Below are 19882 nucleotides of genomic sequence, written 5' to 3' on the forward strand. Positions count from 1 at the left end.
CTTAAAACAAGTCAAAATGAGGCTCAGTAGTGTGTGTGGCCTCCATGTGCCTGTATGACCTCCCTACAATGCCTGGGCATGCTCCTGATGATGTGGCGGATGGTCTCCTGAGGGATCTCCTCCCAGACCTGGACTAAAGCATCCGCCAACTCCTGGACAGTCTGTGGTGCAACGTGGCGTTGGTGGATGGAGCGAGACATGATGTCCACGATGTGCTCAATTGGATTCAGGTCTGGGGAACGGGCGGGCCAGTCCATAGCATCAATGCCTTCCTCTTGCAGGAACTGCTGACACACTCCAGCCACATGAGGTCTAGCATTGTCTTGCATTAGGAGGAACCCAGGGCCAACCGCACCAGCATATGGTCTCACAAGGGGTCTGAGGATCTCATCTCGGTACCTAATGGCAGTCAGGCTACCTCTGGCGAGCACATGGAGGGCTGTGCGGCCCCCCAAAGAAATGCCACCCCACACCATGACTGACCCACCGCCAAACCGGTCATGCTGGAGGATGTTGCAGGCAGCAGAACGTTCTCCACGGCGTCTCCAGACTCTGTCAAGTCTGTCACGTGCTCAGTGTGAACCTGCTTTCATCTGTGAAGAGCACAGGGCGCCAGTGGCGAATTTACCAATCTTGGTGTTCTCTGGCAAATGCCAAACGTCCTGCACGGTGTTGAGCTGTAAGCACAACCCCCACCTGTGGACGTCGGGCCCTCATACCACCCTCATGGAGTCTGTTTCTGACCGTTTGAGCAGACACATGCACATTTGTGGCCTATTGGAGGTCATTTTGCAGGGCTCTGGCAGTGCTTCTCCTGCTCCTCCTTGCACAAAGGCGTAGGTAGCGGTCCTGCTGCTGGGTTGTTGCCCTCCTACGGCCTCCTCCACGTCTCCTGATGTACTGGCCTGTCTCCTGGTAGCGCCTCCATGCTCTGGACACTACGCTGACAGACACAGCAAACCTTCTTGGCACAGCTTGCATTGATGTGCCATCCTGGATGAGCTGCACTACCTGAGCCACTTGTGTGGGTTGTAGACTCCGTCTCATGCTACCACTAGAGTGAAAGCACCGCCAGCATTCAAAAGTGACCAAAACATCAGCCAGGAAGCATAGGAACTGAGAACTGGTCTGTGGTCCCCACCTGCAGAACCACTCCTGTATTGGGGGTGTCTTGCTAATTGCCTATAATTTCCACCTGTTGTCTATTCCATATGCACAACAGCATGTGAAATTTATTGTCAATCAGTGTTGCTTCCTAAGTGGACAGTTTGATTTCACAGAAGTGTGATTGACTTGGAGTTACATTGTGTTGTTTAATTGTTCCCTTTATTTTTTTGAGCAGTGTATTTCTATAATAGCCATCATATTGAAGTAAACTTGGAGTCACTCGATGACATGTTGCGTGGTCCTCCCATTACTAAAGCATGCAGATTATTAGGCTACAGATGAAATAAATTATGTTGAACTTCACCGGGTGGTGAACATGAAAGGTGATGACCTTGATGCTCCTTTCCAATAAATTTAGAGGGTCTTATTCTGGTAACATGATGATCGATGCTTGGTTGCCATTTGACAAACTAAACTAATCTTGCTATTTTGTCCTTGATAATCTCATGTAGGCTATGCCCGCAAGTCGGCTATGTATCTGCAAGCTGTTGGCTAAGGCGCACGTGCCAGTACCAGAGGGGAAACATTCGCTATATAACACATTGTTAGTGACAAAACCATCAGTAGAGTTGAAAAAGGCGATGGAAACCCATTTAACTTGTATTTTTATTCAGTACATGGGAATTTAACCGCAAAAGTTATTTTTATGTTGACTATGTCATCACGCACATACTTTTTATCCACAACAAGTTAATTTGATGGAAACACATCTCTGGTGGGAAAATGTGCGTATTTTATTTATGCAGATTTTTTAATATTCACATGATAAACTGTCGCCAATTGGATGGAAACCTAGCTAAAAATGAATGGCACAATAGAATTATCGTCTTTTTAATTACATTTTCAGTGGAGTGGATGGACTAAACACAAAGTATACAATATAAACAATACATTTAGAGTATTACACGTATCAAATGATTTAGTAGTATGCATTTACTATTATGCATGCTCATTTGACGGCTGTCTTTCACTTTGGCAGTGTCGTCTTCACATTAATCAGAGCGTCGACTTGGTGTTTTGTCAACACGACATTGTGACAGTGCTGAGTGGAAGCGAGAGGACCACATAATGTTTCGAGAAGTCAGTGGAGGTCACATATGTTGAAGCCAATGCTTCCCACAGTTGTGTCCAAATTGGCTGGATATCCTTTGGGTGGTGACACACTCAAACTGGTGCGCCTGGCACCTACCACCATACCCTGTTCAAAGGCACTTAAATATAAAGAGATCAAAACTTTCACCTGGATTCACCTGGTCAGTCTATGTCATGGAAAGATCAGGTGTTCCTAATGTTTTGTATGTTGAGTTGTAATATTTTTCACCAGGTGATCCAACCAGGGGAGGGCGTGGTAGGAAATAAAAGAAAGGGGATCAAAAATGATGCAAGTACTGCTATTTGATAGGCTAATCTGCCTGCTTGTATCATCGCTGATATATCCCTCCCCCCACACAACATTGATTCCAAGCCAACCACTATGGTGCTGGCTATAAGACCTTATGCATACACTGAGACACACGTACATCGGGGATAGGACTATTTATCCATTCTCACAAAGCCGATTTGGGAAACGTGGTTGTGTCTGAGGAAAATGTAATGCATTATCAGGCCTGTGGTACAATCCAATCTCCTGTCTGATAAGCCTGTGAACTGTGTGGAGACCCATATCCATGTCCAACTTCCAGAGCTGTTGATCATGTTCTGCCATTTTGAAAGCCACCTTTATTGGCTTTTTCTCAGTTTCAAGAGTCATGTTGTATTGAGTAAATGCATTGTGGATTAAGAGGAGAGGCAGCATGTAAATCCAGTCTCCAGTGGAGGGAGCCTGAGGCCCAGTTAGTGATCCTGAAGTTAGGCTATTGTCCACGCATTTCCGCCCTGAGAGGAGTTTATTTTTGTGTTGTACTGTAACTTACACACACTCATGTTCCTGCCTGACTGGAATTGTGTTCAGTAGCTGATATGGGTTGAAATACTATTTGAAAGCTTTCAAATACTTTGAGTGTTTGCTTTAGTCTGCCTGGGAGTGCCGAATGGGCGAGGTTTGCAGTTTTGGGATTTTTTTTATTGGTTCATTAAGCCAGGTTAGCGCAATCGAGCACAGATAAAGTATCTGAAATGATTTCAAATGGTATTGAACCCAGGTTTGTTCAGTATCTTTCCCTAAAGCTAAGGGGGTCGTAAATAGCTCCTTCTCATTTGTTCCAAACCTGTTCGTTCATGCATGGGTAGCAGCAGAAGCGCTACCCTTCCTGTACTTGCTCTCCCCCATGTTACGCAATCATTCCCCATAGTAACATTCATGTTCACTGCTCTCCGAAACAAGGAAGTAAAACTCCCCACAACATTCCTTTAAGGTAAAGAGAGTATCTCCGGATATTACTGTCAGAACGCAAATACATTCCACATTTTGGAGACCTACGTAGGGACAAATACATCAGATATATTTATTTCGGATTTAACTTTTTTTATTTTTTACAGAGAAGAACAGATTCTTATTTGCAACGACGACCTGTCGAACACAGCAGACAAGCACAGCAGAAAGACTTTGACTAGGTAATATTCATGAGACTAAGGGTGCCTTGGAGTTGTACAGATGAGTATTGTTTGATGCTGATACTTGTTTTCACCATTAATGTCACAGCACCACTGACATTTATTCTATTACATTTTGTGCATGAATATACTTTTGACCACTAATTTTGTTTTGCTCATAATTAAAGTGGGATACATGCTGTTAAATTACCAGCTCTTTGACAATTTTAATATTACAATTAATAATTATACAATTTGCTGAGGGCTATCATTTTCACTTATCTCAAGTAATTGCATTTTGGTACTCTGATAAAACATCCTTACAGTTTAAGTTCAATGTGATCCTTCTTTGTCTATTTCCTGACACTGATTTTTATATCTGTGGCCAGCAATATTGCTTTACTCTCTGTTTGAAATATATTCCTCAGGAAGCGGATTAGAAGTTGTACGATCCCTCAGTAAGACTACATCCTTTTCGTCGAGGCCAGGCTTTTTGTTTGGTAATGATGAGCTATAGGCTATAAGTATCCCTTGGGAATAGAGTATTGTTGTTTTCTTGTTCTAAGAACAATGTCAAATTCCTAGGTGGCCACATTATTTGCCATGTCATGGGTGCTTAAGACCTTTGGCTAATTACCCTATACCCTATAGTTTGCTTGCGGGTGGTTTGAAATAAGTATATTTTTCAAGTTAGAGGCTTTGAGGAGCCTGAGGCGGGGGACTTGTGAGCAATCATACTTCATGTGAGTAGGTCTGTGCGATATTGTGAACATTTGCAGTGTGAGCACATCCTGCTGTTTGAGAAGAAATCTGTGGGATGGAGTCTCCAAGTCCCCATTCACCATTCCTCTCGGGGATGAACACAAACGCTTAAGGGCACAGCTATCAGAGAGGAAACGGATAAGACCGTGACCTTTGACTCTCTAAGAAATTCCTCCAAGTCATGAGAGGTTCCAATCACTACACTCCAAATCCCCCCCCAGACTATAAGAGCTTAGAAAGCTTTTGGAAACTACAAATGGAAAAAAGGAGAACTAGCTCGTCTTTTATATACATCCATTCGAAAGCCCATCCAATTGATATCAGATAAAGACATTTTCAAAAGGTAGCATTTCAAGAAGTATCAGACTGATAGGCCTAACCTTGGAGAAATAGATTGGCATGCTTTATATGAAGAACCTCTTTGAATATAGAGAACAGACAGATTCCGGTTGAGATTGCATTCTCTCCCAGTCTACCTGTTTCTGCAGCAAGAGTAGGTATTATGCTGCTTGATTTGGCATTAACCTCCGCCTCGGCCCTCCTCAAAAAGGTGAATTTTATTCCCCTGTCATTGTGGTGCGAGAGGCTGGTCTTATCTCGTGCTGTGTAGCAGAGGCAGCGAAGCCCCAGGGGCCCGTACTGCTGTGCTGCTACCCTCCGTCAGTCCTCTGCCCCTGGGATGCTCTTCTCAACAAGATGGAAATATTATCCCTCTATTATGATAAGCAGGTGCAAAGTCACGTCGTCAGCTTCTACCTGCGGATGGTGACAAGAAGGCTAGGCCGCTGCTCATGTGGCTGCATAGCCCACTTTGTAGAAATAGCCAAGTTTTCAAAGTCCTCCACGGTTTGTGATAAAAAGCAGTCTGAGAAGCGAGTTGGGGTGTTATCTTTTTGGAAGGAGATGGGGAAATGTGACTGGAAAGGGGATTTCAAAATGTTTCGAATGGTGAGTAATGGGAAATTAATACAGTATATTGTAAAGTTAATGTACCACCGGTGCTCAGATAATGGTAAATTTTAATAGGATTTTATTGAACGGGTTACGTAAGACGCTATTGACTTCAAGGTATACTTAAAAAGAACACAATTTCAGTCCAGCTGAGTCACCATAATATCCTGAACACACCATGAGCTTGGTTCCAGGAAACAGCTTCTTCAGAGGGCCAATTTTCTATATTTCTAATGTATATTTTTTGGTTGACGTGTGTGCGCATGTGTGTGTTTGCACGTGCGTTTTTGTGTTTGTGTGCGCATTTACACTGGGTGTACAAAACATTAAGGACAACTGCTCTTTCCATGACGTAGACTTACCAGGTGAATCCAGGTGAACGCTATTTATGTTCCCTTATTGATGCCTCTTGATAAATCCACTTCAATCAGTGTAGATGAAAGGGAGGAGACAGGTTAAATAAGGATTTTTAAGCTTTGAGACAATTGAGACATTGATTGTGTATGTGTGCCATTCAGAGGGTGAATGGGCATGGCACAATATTTAAGTGCCTTTGAACGGGGTATAGTAGTAGGTGCCAGCACACCGGTTTGAGTGTGTCAAGAACTGCAATGCTGCTGGCTTTTTCACACTCAACAGCTTCCCTTGTGTATCAAGAGTGCTTCACCACCCGAAGGACATCCAGCCAACTTGGCACAACTGTGGGAAGCATTGGTGTCAACATCCAGCATCCCTGTGGAGTGCTTTCAACACCTTGTAGAGTCCATGCCCCAACGAATTGAGGCTGTTCTGAGGGCAGAAGTGGGGGGTGCAACTCAATATTAGGAAGGTGTCCTTAATGTTTTGTACACTACCGTTCAAAAGTTTGGGGTCACTTAGAAAGGTCCTTGTTTTTGAAAGAAAAGCACAATTTTTTTGTCCATTTAAAATAACATCAAATTGATCAGAAATACAGTGTAGACATTGTTAATGTTGTAAATTACTATTGTAGCTGGAAACGGCAGATGTTTTTTTTTTTTTATGGAATATCTACAGGTGTACAGAGGCCCATTATCAGCAACCATCACTTCTGTGTTGAAATGGCACGTTGTGTTAGCTAATCTAACTTTATCATTTAACAGGCTAATTGATCATTAGAAAACCCTTTTGCAAAGACCTTTCTTCTGAAACTCATCAGTCTATTCTTGTTCTGAGAAATGAAGGCTATTCCATGTGAGAAATTGCCAAGAAACGGAATATCTTGTACAACGCTGTGTACTACTCCCTTCAAAGAACAGCACAACTGGCTCTAACCAGAATAGAAAGAGTGGGAGGCCCCGGTGCACAACTGAACAGTAGTGTATGTGAGGGCGTGTGGGTGTGTAAGTGTCTAGAGGAGAGGGGGGTTAATGCATTTAGCAATGTTTTTATGCTAATATGTACGTCCCCAAAATACTGCAAATGTGCCTGACTTTTGTGTGCTGCGATAATTCGGGTAAAGCTCTAAACAAATATCAGATTCGGCTCCATGTGGCTGATAATGAAAAGCCTCTGTTCTGTTGCCATGGTATCTCAGCTCACCTCTTTCTGTTTTGTGCTCTCTCTCTTTTAAAGCCTTTGTCAGCAGAACCAGAAGCAGAACAGACCATAGAACCAGCCCCCATTGGTGAGACCATGGTAGAACCCGAATCACAAGACGAGGTCTTTGGTAAGGAGTTTCTTTTTATTTGTCATTTTTGTAATTTTTGGTAAAGAACATAAGCAGACATAAAGCAAATTCAGCCCTAATACATACAGTTACAAAAGATGGAAAGGGTTGTCTTGATTAAATAATATTATTTTTCCTATGCTACAATACTGTTGCTTCATAATGATTAAAGGTTGTCGTAAAAGGTGTTCCCTAAATTCCTTATTTGAAAGCCCCTCACCCGAAAGCTGTCTTAAACATTGCTTCAAGTGGAATAAAATAGGCGACAGTACTCATTTTGGGTGCCGGTACTCTAGGGTGGCAATATTTTGCAGGGGTTTCTGGTACTAAAGTAGAACATTTGAGTTGCTGGTACTCTATACCAGTCAGCAACGTCCCACTTCAAGCAGTTCTCTTAAATGATTTAGACAGCGTGAACCTTTTCAGCAGCAGGGAAAAAAACTGTGCTTCTTAACACAAATGCAGACCATCTCTCAATGCGGGGTATCTTTCAGTTAAGGGGCCAGGTGATGACAAGGTATCCGTGGCCCAGGGATTCATTGCTAATGGTGATGGGTGTGACCCAACCTGGGAATGGAAAGAGTGATACATCACCTGTTCCCTCCCTCCGCACGCTGTCAACCTGTAAAATGAGGTTGTTTTTCATCTACCTCTATTCCTCTAGGCTACTTGGACTGTTTGATCTAATATTAAATTGAGAGCTTTGCACATTTTGTATTCATTGCGGATGCATCTAAGGATATGACTAGACAAATAAGAAATATAGAAATACAAGAAATGTATAAAAAGATGATTGTGCCCTAAACGTAGTACTCCAATCTAACAGGTGAGGGCAGAATCCATTGTGTTATAGCAGAACCACAGAAAGCTGTCAGAGTCCTAGCTGGTTGACTACACTGATTTCTCTACAGTGGTGGAGATGGCTACCAGTAAGGAGGCAAACGGTGCACTTTAGAAATGCTGATGTGAGTTAGTTTCATTTTTTACATGCAGTTGAGGTTTCCCATGAAGTGTTCTAAATCAAATTATTTGGACATACAGTACCAGTCGAAAGTTTGGACACACCTACTTATTCAAGGGTTTTTCTTTATTTTTACTATTTTCTACATTGTATAATAATAGTGAAGACATCAAAACTATGAAATAACACATGGAATCATGTAGAAACATTTTTATTTATTTTTTATTTTTTAACAAATCAAAATATATTTGAGATTTTAGATTCTTCAAAGTAGCCACCCTTTTCCTCTTTACACACTCTTGGTATTCTCTCAACCAGATTCACCTGGAATGCTTTTCCAACAGTCTTGAAGGAGTTCCCATATATGCTGAGCACTTGTTGGCTGTTTTTCCTTCGCTCTGCGGTCCAACTCATCTCAAACCATCTCAATTTGGATGAGGTCGGGTGATTGTGGAGGCCAGGTCATCTGATGCAGCACTCCATCACTCTCCTTCTTGGTCAAATAGCCCTTACACAACCTGGAGGTGTGTTGGGTCTTTGTCCTGTTGAAAAACAAATGATAGTACCACAATGCGCAAACAGGATGGGATGGCGTATCGCTGCAGAATAATGTGGTAGCCATGCTGGTTAAGTGTGCCTTGAATTCTAAATAAATCACTGACAGTGTTACCAGCAAAGCACCATCACACCACCTCCTCCATGCTTCACAGTGGGAACCACACATACGGAGATCATCCTACTCTGCGTCTCACAAAGACACGGCGGTTGGAACCAAAACTCTCATATTTGTACTCATCAGACCAAAGGACAGATTTCCACCTGTCTAATGTCCATTGTTCATGTTTCTTGGTCCAAGCAAGTATCTTCTTCTTATTGGTGTCCTTTTAGTAGTGGTTTATTTGCAGCAATTTGACCATGAAGGCCTGATTCACAGTCTCCTCTGAATAGTTGATGCTGAGATGTGTCTGTTACTTTTATTTGGGCTGCGGTTTCTGAGGCTGGTAACTGTAATGAACTTATCCTTATTTGGGCTCCCGAGTGGCACAGTGGTCTAAGGCACTGCATCTCAGTGCTAGACGCATCACTACTGACACCCTGGTTTGATTCAAGCTGTGTCACAATCGGCCGTGATTGGGAGTACCATAGGGCGGTACACAATTGGCCCAGCGTCGTCCGGGTTTGGCCGGTGTAGGGCGTCATTGTAAATAAGAATTTGTTCTTAACTGACTTGCCTAGTTAAATAAAGGTTACATCTTTATTATCCTCTGCAGGAGAGGTAACTCTGGGCCTTCCTTACCTGTAGCGGTCCACATGCGTGCCAGTTTCATCATAGCGCTTGATGGTTTTTGCGATTGCACTTGAAGAAACTTTCAAAGTTCTTGACATTTTCCGGATTGACTGACTTTCATGTCTTAAAGTAATGATGGACTGTCATTTCTCTTTGCTTATTTGAAGCTGTTCTTGCCATAATATGGACTTGGTCTTTTACCAAATCGGGCTATTTTCTGTATACCACCCTACCTTGTCACAACACAACTGATTGGCTCAAACGCATTAAGAAGGAAAGAAATTCCACAAATTAACTTTTAACAAGGCACACCTGTTAATTGAAATGCATTCCAGGTGACTACCTCATGAAGGTGGTTGAGAGAATGCCAACATTGTGCAAAGCTGTCATCAAGGCAAAGGGTGGCTATTTTGAACAATCTCAAATATAAAATGTATTTTGATTTGTTAACACTTTTTTGGTTACTACATGATTCCATGTGTTAATTCATAGTTTTGACATCTTCACTATTATTCTAGAATGTAGAATATAGTAGAAATAAAGAAAAACCCTGGAATGAGTAAGTGTGTCAACTTTTGACTGGTACTGTACATCTGTCTGTAATTACGTTTTTATTCAATGAGAAGAAACAAGACGTCTCGTTATCTGCTTGTTATTAACAATGGTGCTTTGCATACTTGAATTGAATTGTTTTGTATATGTAATTAGATCCCATGTGTAATGGATGAAACCTACACTACATGGCCAAAACAATATGTTTTGAGAACCCCCTTCTTTATCCCTCGTACAATGGCTGCGCCTAACGATCAAAGCAGAAATGCCAATTTAAGGTAGCCTCAACGTATTTGAGCATATGTTTAACCAGACACATTCATATAGAATATCAACATCTAATTGATCGTCTCACCAATCCTACATCAAAAGCCTTAGTCACAGCACACCAGAGACTCTGTGAATTGAACAGCAAACGGTCATCCTCTCCCCTTTTCACCTTTATCAGGTTTGATTAAAAGAGCTGAGGTCTGGCTGTTGCACCCGGGGCGTTGGAGTAATGTTCTTTGTGTTCCTGCACATGAGCACAACCCTGGAACACCGTATCGACTGGGAGCCGAACAACAAACAAGCAGCTCATTGCCGACCCCTGTGGCGCACCACTGCCTCTGATCACTATACACATGGAGGCACATGGAGACACAAAGACAACACTAATTAATGGGGAGCGGTGTGAGGGAGGCAGGGAGGGGGCGGAGAAGGCCGCTGCCTGTTATTCTGTAATGGTAATGATGACCCTGGTGCTTATCTTGTGGCACAGAGCAAAGGAAGGTCTTAGGACTTTCGTCACGTCTGCATTGAGAGGGGGAAGGGAAGATAAGGAAGGGAGGGAGGGAAGACAGAGGGGGAAGTGAGAGGAAAGGTAGAGAACACTGAAAGAGAACCAGGTAAGAGAGAGCTGTATGTTAGAGAGGGAAGGGAGATGGGGCAGGGAGACCGAGAGAGGGAAGGGAGAGAGAGGGGCCAGGAATGAGGGAAGGGAAGGAAGAGCGAGAAAGCGGGGAGATGGAGGGAGGAGAGAAACAGAGAGCGAGAGAGGGAAGGGGGATGGGGGAAGGTAGAGAGTGCCCCCAAGTAGCAGAACAAGAGATGAAAGCTCACTGTGCCTTGGTTACCATGAGCACCAGATCAATAGAAAAGCCATTTTCTCTGCATCTCTCACAGCCTGTTTGCACGATGGAGTGATCTGGTCGGGGTGTGTGTGGAGGAGAGGTAATGGCCAGAGGGAGGGATTCAGGGTTGGGGAACAAGGTTAACTACAGGTTAAGAAGCATGTAACTGGGATTATTGACTGATCTAGTGTGTGTGTCTGTGTGCTTGCACGTTCTTGCTTATATGTGTACATTTGTGCGGGTGAGTCTGTATGCATGTACCTGACAGTGAGATGTTCTGTTATGGGCAGGTATTTTTTCATCCTCAATAATGCACCTTGTTATCAGCAGTGGATGTTACAGTGCAGAGAATTTAGATTGATCCATAACTAGATATCCTCCTGCAGCCAATTCATGTCCCATGAGATCAACACTTGCCATTGATCAATGCTGAGTAGGCCTAGGCTCTCCAATTGAAAATCAGTTGTTTCAAACCCCCACCTAAAGAAAACCCTGTTTTAACATGGCGAGATCAGATATAATATCACCTGATCCTAGAATAACACACAGACAACCTATACACAACTTGTCATTTATTAAACATAAATGTTTGTCTGTCGGTGTACCTTGCTGATTCTGAGATAGAGGGAAAACATATTTTGGAAGGCATAAATTGCTCACCAGTGACGTTCAGCAAGGTACGCCAGTGACAAATTATGAAGGTGGTGCAGAAGGGATTAGGTGGGGATGATACCCTTTTGTTTATACTGTACAAAGTTGAAAATGTGGAAACTCTTCCTTTAATTGGAACGTTAGCCTGGCTCAGGTTCTGCTATAAAGTGTTAAGGGATTTGAGAGAGTTCCGATGCAAGTGAATGTCGTTGATCTCATGAAGAAAAGGGACACTTACCTGGCACATCAAATACAATTATTATCCTTGCAGCCCTTTATCAGAATTTTATAGGGATGTACTTCAAAGCTGTTCTTATACAACCCACCTGGCTGCAACCTATATAGAGAAAATCACTGGATTGGCTTTTTGATTCATTAAGATGAGAAAAACCGGCCAAAGGACAGAGGAAGAGCTTTTGAGGCTTGATCTTTTTTGTTGTTGCATTGACAGCTCTCTTTGAGATTTTATGTCAATGAGATAAATTATTATTACTATTGTTGTTGTTTATTATAATTTTTTAGAAGTGTAGGGCTTTCTTAGGGCATAATGCAACAGGTATGTAACGTTCAGGTTTGGTGTATGCTGATCTCAAGTCAGTCTGAAGTCCAGGCTCTTTTTTTATTGTGTGCTATTTTATCAGGCGTTGTTAATATTAACCATTCTTAACAGGCTGTTAGCACTCTGTTATTTTGTAAAATACCTCTTTCTAGAACTCATCAACTTCGAGAGAGGAAAGAACATTCATTATTGCTCTCAACTTCCTGTGAAGTAAGCACGCTGACCGAAACCATTTGACGGCTTGGTACAGACAGTAAAAAATATGGAATTTCCCACCAAATTGCCACGGTTAAAGTAGTTTATGAGAGCCAGCTTAGTGGTCTGTTCTGTTTGAGTTGTCATCAGCGAACCGCTCTGATCGCTGAGGCCTCTCAAGCGTTAAGGTCTCCAACGTATCCATGCTGCACTTTCTGTTAACAGACTTTGCGCTCGTTTTCCAGTCCTGAGCAAACACACCCGGTCAGCATTGTCTGCTGTTAAAAGGCCATTATGCCTCCATTACCTAGGTCTACTCCGGGGCCTACACTCAGACTGTAGCCACAGTCCCCTTGGTATGTCTGTGTCCGCCCTGACTCCAGATCCTCCTGACCTGTCTGGGTTACCTTAGCTGACCCTCTCCCCTGCCTTTCAGTCTGTCACTCCCCCCCCGTCCACTCTCCTCAGAATAGAATTAAACAAACAGCAACTGGGAGATTCTAATCTGGATGTCTCGTGGTGCTGTCACTGTGGTTCTCTTTCACTGAGGACAGGGTGGTCTAGGCTCTCTGAGCACATCCCATTGCAGGTAAATGTTTTCTCATGTTGTAGAAGGTTTCAGACCATGTGGGTGTATTTTTCTATCAACTTGAACTTGCTCTTTAGGCTCAAGGAAAGTTTGGCCAAAGTTTGTGGGACCGACATTATGAAACCAAAACTGTGTTCTCTAGTCAGCCTTGAAAGTCAAAATAGCTAGAATGACTCTATTCAGATATTCAATTTTAATTCAAAAGCAACTGGAATGAATTGCTGAAGTTCTTGGATATAAAAGATTATACAGAGAAAATACAAATCCAATGGGAAAAAAGAGCGGAATAGACATTGGTTTTATACCTTTTTTATGAATGACCAATCCTGTTCAAGATCTCCACCGTCTTGCCTCTTCCAAGAAAATGTAATGATTTCACCATAAGTCAATTATTACTTATTTCATGTTCGCGTCTCGGTTCTGATTGCATTTGGGACGTGGCCCGTCCTTTGCCTTTCTAATGGGCGTGCTGCTGCCTGGCCTATGCTGCAGCAGACTGCATTAGTCTGTCCCAGGACTGATTGTGTTAGAGCTCTATGCTCTTCTGTTCTGGCTGAAGGAGAAAAGGATATGAGTGGGTGCTGCTGTTTTTCAACCTGGCTCCCTTCCCTTCATCCGTCGTTTGCTCGTTTGTCTGTTCGTTACTAACTCCATTGAAAAGCTCCAAGGGTCAGGATGTAAAATGAAAAGTGAATCACAACATGCCGGGGAATTCGATTTTCTTCTGGGCCTGTTAAAAGTTGTCTTGTCTCAGACAAGACTGCGAGGAATGTGTATTTTATTAGTTTATTGTTTGCTGCTTGCACTTTAACAACAGACTGAGGGAGAATACCTCAGTTTTGTCTCTCTCGCTCTCTCCTTTTCTCTCCCGTCCTCTGTTCCTTTCTCTTTTTATATCGACAGGTAACTGACAATTTTATGGAAACACGAGTGAATGAGGTATATTGAGGTATATAAGTACAGTATATTGAAAGCAGGTGCTTCCACACAAGTGTGGTTCCTGAGTGAATTAATCAATTAACATCCATCATGCTTAGGGTCAATAATAGAAATGCTTGGCAGGCCATTATTTTGACTACCATGGCTATGCCCCCATAGGATACCAATGCCCCCATCCACAGGGCATGAGTGGTGGTCACTGAATGGTTTGATGAGCATGAAAACGATGTAAGCCATATGCCATGGCCGTCTGTCACCAGATCTCAACCCAAATGAACACTTATGGGAGATTCTGGAGCGGCACCCGAGACGACGTTTTCCACCACCATCAACAAAACCCCAAATTATGGAATTTCTCATGGATGAATGGTGTCGAATCCCTACAATAGAGTTCCAGACACTGCAAGGTGCATTCATCCACCCCATCCTCTCCCCTGTAACTATTCTTACGTCTTTGCTGTAAATGAGAATGTGTTCTCTGTCATTTTACCCTAAAATAAAACATTTTTTCTTTCTTTTTTTTAACTATTGTGTATCATGGTGACCCAACACCCTATTAAGGAACTTTGTTGGTGTTTCCTTTATTTTGATTGGTGTTTCCTTTATTTATTTCACATGTATCTATCTATATATAGTACCAGTCAAAGGTTTGGACACAACTACTCATTTCAAGGGTTTTTATTTATTTTCTACATTGTAGAGTAATAGTAAAGACATCAAAACTATGAAATAACACATATGGAATCATGTACAGTGAGGGGAAAAAGTATTTGATCCCCCGCTGATTTTGTACGTTTGCCCACTGACAAAGAAATGATCAGTCTATAATTTTAATGGTAGGTTTATTTGAACAGTGAGAGACAGAAATAACAACAAAAAAATCCAGAAAAACGCATGTCAAAAATGTTATAAATTGATTTGCATTTTAATGAGGGAAATAAGTATTTGACCCCCCTCTCAATCAGAAAGATTTCTGGCTCCCAGGTGTCTTTTATACAGGTAACAAGCTGAGATTAGGAGCACACTCTTAAAGGGAGTGCTCCTAATCTCAGTTTGTTACCTGTATAAAAGACACCTGTCCACAGAAGCAATCAATCAGATTCCAAACTCTCCACCATGTCCAAGACCAAAGAGCTCTCCAAGGATGTCAGGGACAAGATTGTAGACCTACATAAGGCTGGAATGGGCTACAAGACTTTCGCCAAGCAGCTTGGTGAGAAGGTGACAACAGTTGGTGCGATTATTTGCAAATGGAAGAAACACAAAAGAACTGTCAATCTCCCTCGGCCTGGGGCTCCATGCAAGATCTCACCTCATGGAGTTGCAATGATCATGAGAACGGTGAGGAATCAGCCCAGAACTACACGGGAGGATCTTGTCAATGATCTCAAGGCAGCTGGGACCATATTCACCAAGAAAACAATTGGTAACACACTACGCCGTGAAAGACTGAAATCCTGCAGCACCCGCAAGGTCCCTCTGCTCAAGAAAGCACATATTCATGCCCGTCTGAAGTTTGCCAATGAACATCTGAATGATTCAGAGGACAACTGGGTGAAAGTGTTGTGGTCAGATGAGACCAAAATGGAGCTCTTTGGCATCAACTCAACTCGCCGTGTTTGGAGGAGGAGGAATGCTGCCTATGACCCCAAGAACACCATCCCCACCGTCAAACATGGAGGTGGAAACATTATGCTTTGGGGGGTGTTTTTCTGCTAAGGGGACAGGACAACTTCACCGCATCAAGGGGACGATGGACGGGGCCATGTACCGTCAAATCTTGGGTGAGAACCTCCTTCCCTCAGCCAGAGCATTGAAAATGGGTCGTGGATGGGTATTCCAGCATGACAATGACCCAAAACACACGGCCAAGGCATCAAAGGAGTGGCTCAAGAAGAAGCACATTAAGGTCCTGGAGTGGCCTAGCCAGTCTCCAGACCTTAATCCCATAGAAAATCTGTGGAGGGAGCTGAAGGTTCGAGTTGCCAAACGTCAGCCTCGAAACCTTAATGAGTTAGAGGAGTGGGACAAAATCCCTCCTGTGATTGCCAACAAGGGTTTTGCCACCAAGTAGTCATGGTTTGCAGAGGGGTCAAATATTTATTTCCCTCATTAAAATGCAAATCAGTTTATAACATTTTTGTAATGTGTTTTTCTGGATTTTTTTTTTGTTATTCTGTCTCTCACTGTTCAAATAAACCTACAATTAAAATTATAGACTGATAATTTCTTTGTCAGTGGGCAAACGTACAAAATCAGCAGGGGATCAAATACTTTTTTCCCTCACTTTAGTAACCAAAAAGGTGTTAACCTCTATGGGCTAGGTGGGACGCTAGCGTCCCCCCCGTGGTGCACTCCATCAACAGCAGGTGCATTTCAAGAGCGGCAAATTTGAATCCAAATAAATGTCAAAATTCCAATTTTTCAAACATACAACTATTTTACACCCTTTGAAAGATAAACATCTCCTTAATCTAACCACGTTTTACGATTTCAAAAAGGTTTTACGGCGAAAGCATAAATTTAGAGTATGTTAGGACAGTACATTTACAAGAGTTGTGTGTAATGTTTTGTCAATTCAAAGACAGGGTCACCAAAACCATAAAACCAGCTAAAATGATGCACTAACCTTTTACAATCTCCATCAGATGACACTCCTAGGACATTATGTTAGACAATGCATGCATACTATGGCATTGATGTTGAGGAAATCGTTTCCCTCCAATAACCGGCAGTCAAGTCAGCGTCACAAATTAAATAATTAAAATTAGAAAACATTGGTAAAATATTATATTGTCATTTAAAGAATTATAGATTTACATCTCTTGAACGCAATCAACTTGCCAGATTTAAAAATAACCTTACTGGGAAATCACACTTTGCAATAATCTGAGCACTGCGCCCAGAAAAATACGCGTTGCGATACAGACTAGACGTCATGTTGGGGAGATCTAAAATCGAAAATACTATGTAAATAATCCATTACCTTTGATTCTCTTCATCAGATGTCACTTCCAGGTATCACAGGTCCATAACGAATGTAGTTTTGTTCAAAAAAGCTCATCATTTATGTCCAAAAATCTCCGTCTTGTTAGCACATGATCTAAGCCAGCCGGACTTCTCGTCATGAACGAGGGGAAAAAATATATTTACGTTCGTTCAAACATGTCAAACGTTGTATAGCATAAATCATTAGGGCCTTTTTTAACCAGAACATGAATAATATTCAAGGTGGACGAATGCATACTCTTTTATAACGTATTGGAACGAGGGTACCCAACATGAACTCGCGCGCCAGGTGTCTAATGGGCCATCATCGTTCCATGGCTCTTGTTCGGTCAGATCTCCCTCCAGAAGACTCAAAACACTTTGTAAAGGCTGGTGACATCTAGTGGAAGCAATAGGAAGTGCCAAAATATTCCTCAGCCCCTGTGTTTTTCAATGGGATAGGTTTAAAGGTAATACAACACATCAGGTATCCACTTCCTGTCAGAAAATGTCTCAGGGTTTTGCCTGCCAAATGAGTTCTGTTATACTCACAGACACCATTCAAACAGTTTTAGAAAATTTAGGGTGTTTTCTATCCATATGTAATAAGTATATGCATATTCTAGTTACTGGGTAGGAGTGGTAACCAGATTAAATCGGGTATGTTTTTTTATCCAGCCGTGTCAATACTGCCCCCTAGCCCTAACAGGTTAAACAAATCAAAATATAATTTAGATTCTTCATAATAGCCACCCTTTGCCTTGATGACAGCTTTGCACACTCTTGGCATTCTCTCAACCAGCTTGACCTGGAATACTTTTCCAACAGTCTTGAAGTAGTTCCCACATATGCTGGGCTCCTGTTGGCTGCTTTTTCTTCACTCTGCAGTCCAACTCCCAAACCATCTCAATTGGGTTGAGGTCGGGTGATTGTGGAGGCCAGGTCATTTGAAGCAGCACTCCATCACTCTCCTTCTAGGTCAAATAGCTCTTACACAGCCTGGAGGTGTGTTGGGTCATTGTCCTGTTGAAAAACAAATGATAGTCCCACTAAGTGCAAACCAGATGGGATTGTGTATCGCTGCAGAATGCTGTAGTAGCCATGCTGGTTAAGTGTGCCTTGAATTCTAAATAAATCACTGACAGTGTCACCAGCAAAGCACCCCCACACCATCACACCTCTTCCTCCATGCTTCACGGTGGGAACCACACATGCGGAGATCATCCTTTCACCCTCTGCATCTCACAAAGACAAGGCAGGTTGGAACCAAAAATCTCATATTTGGACAGATTTCCACCCGTCTCATGTCCATTGTTTGTGTTTCTTGGCCCAAGCAAGTCTCTTCTTCTTATTAGTGTCCTTTTGAAGTGGTTTCTTTGCAGCAATTTGACCATGAAGGCCTGATTCACGCAGTCTCCTCTGAACAGTTGGTGTTGATGTGTCTGTTACTTGAACTCTGATTCATTTATTTGGGCTGGTAACTCTAATGAAGTTATCCTCTGCAGTAACGGTAACTCTGGGTCTTCCTTTCCTGGGTCTTTTACCAAATAGGGATATCGTCTGTATACCACCCTACCTTGTCACAACACAACTGATTGGCTCAAACGCATTAAGAAGGAAAGAAATTCCAACTTTTTTTAACAAGGCACACCTGTTAATTGAAATGCATTCCAGGCGACTATCTCATGAAGCTTGTTGAGAGAATGCCAAAAGTGTGCAAAACTGTCATCAAGGCAAAGGGTGCTACTTTGAAGAATCTGAAATATAAAATATATTTGAATTTGTTTAACACTGTTTTGGTTACTACATGATTCCATATGGGTTATTTCATAGTTATTCTGCAATGTAGAAAATGGTAAAAGTAAAGAAAAATCCTTGAATGAGTAGGTGTGTCCAAACTTTTCATTAGTACTGTATATAAGACTTGCCCTCCATCCCTATTCCTCCCCTTTTTTTCTTTCATTTCTCTCGCTTTTCTGCCCTTCCTCCCTCCCCCTCTCGGGAGTGACAGAGTATCAGTACTTATAGGATTGTGTTACCAGAGTTGCTGGTAGATGCATACATTATTATCATTATTACAATAGTAGATCCATGGCATATTTATTTTCATTTACGCAGCTGTGGCGGAAATTAGATATGGCATATGGTATGGTGTGTGGATCTACACCATTACATGGCTATTGTGGGGGTTGTTGAAGCTTGCGAGGTCTTTTGGACTTAAACCTGAGGACACTGCAGGGCTGGGTCAGTGTGCTGTGTATGTAATCTCCTGCGCCTGCTACATCAGCATGCGTTTTCAATGAGAGTTAAATCCATCATTTCCCATTTGACTGCTAAAGGATTCTCAACCTCTTATCTGAAACAAGACTAGAATAGAAGTGTGATTTATGAAAGCATTTTCACCTCCAGTCCAGAAGTGTTCACCTGAAAAAAATGAACACTTTAAAACAATTAAGTACCTTACAAAAATAAACAAAAATGCAATTTCTGGGAGTGGTCTGAGTGAGGGGCCTTATTGGAGGAGCCTAATGGGAGGGATATGTGACCTGAAAACGAACTATTATTAGCTGAGAGGTTTGATACTCTTTGTTATTGGTCTATTAACTTATACCGCCTGGCGATATGCCAAAACTCCACCCATGCCAAACAAGCTGAGATTTCAGGGGTTCTTTTCAAACAGCTCTTACACTGAAAATGCATTATCGTCATGTTCACAATTTCACAGTATTGTTCCAACCTCATAGTGTGGAAATGTAAACACAGGACAATTACATTTTTGACTGCACTGGGCCTTAGTGCTGAGCTGTTCGGTTTCTGTTCGATTATAAAAAATAATCCTGGATTTCTGTTTCGATTATGTGGTTTGAATGCTGTAACAACACAGAATAAAACAATTAATACATGATAGTAGTGACTGCCCATTACTGCTTATCACTTATTAACCATCAT

General features: G+C 42.2%; 1 protein-coding gene across 4 annotated transcripts in view; it reads left to right on the forward strand.

Annotated features, from left to right (window-relative positions):
* The window catches only part of LOC106605072 (myelin basic protein), a 69242-nt gene that overhangs the window by 23251 nt on the left and 26109 nt on the right, over positions 1 to 19882 (forward strand). For 2 of the 4 annotated variants that reach the window (XR_001328786.2, XR_006769900.1), the window contains exon 3: positions 7006 to 7099. The gene's annotated coding sequence lies outside the window, so the exon portion shown is untranslated. Of the gene's footprint in view, positions 1 to 3502; positions 3522 to 3645; positions 3721 to 7005; positions 7100 to 19882 lie in introns of those variants that run through there. The other 2 variants (XR_006769901.1, XR_006769902.1) reach the window with 2 other exon arrangements.

Source organism: Salmo salar, chromosome ssa05 (genome assembly GCF_905237065.1).
Source record: "Salmo salar chromosome ssa05, Ssal_v3.1, whole genome shotgun sequence".
NCBI classification, from domain to species: domain Eukaryota; kingdom Metazoa; phylum Chordata; class Actinopteri; order Salmoniformes; family Salmonidae; genus Salmo; species Salmo salar.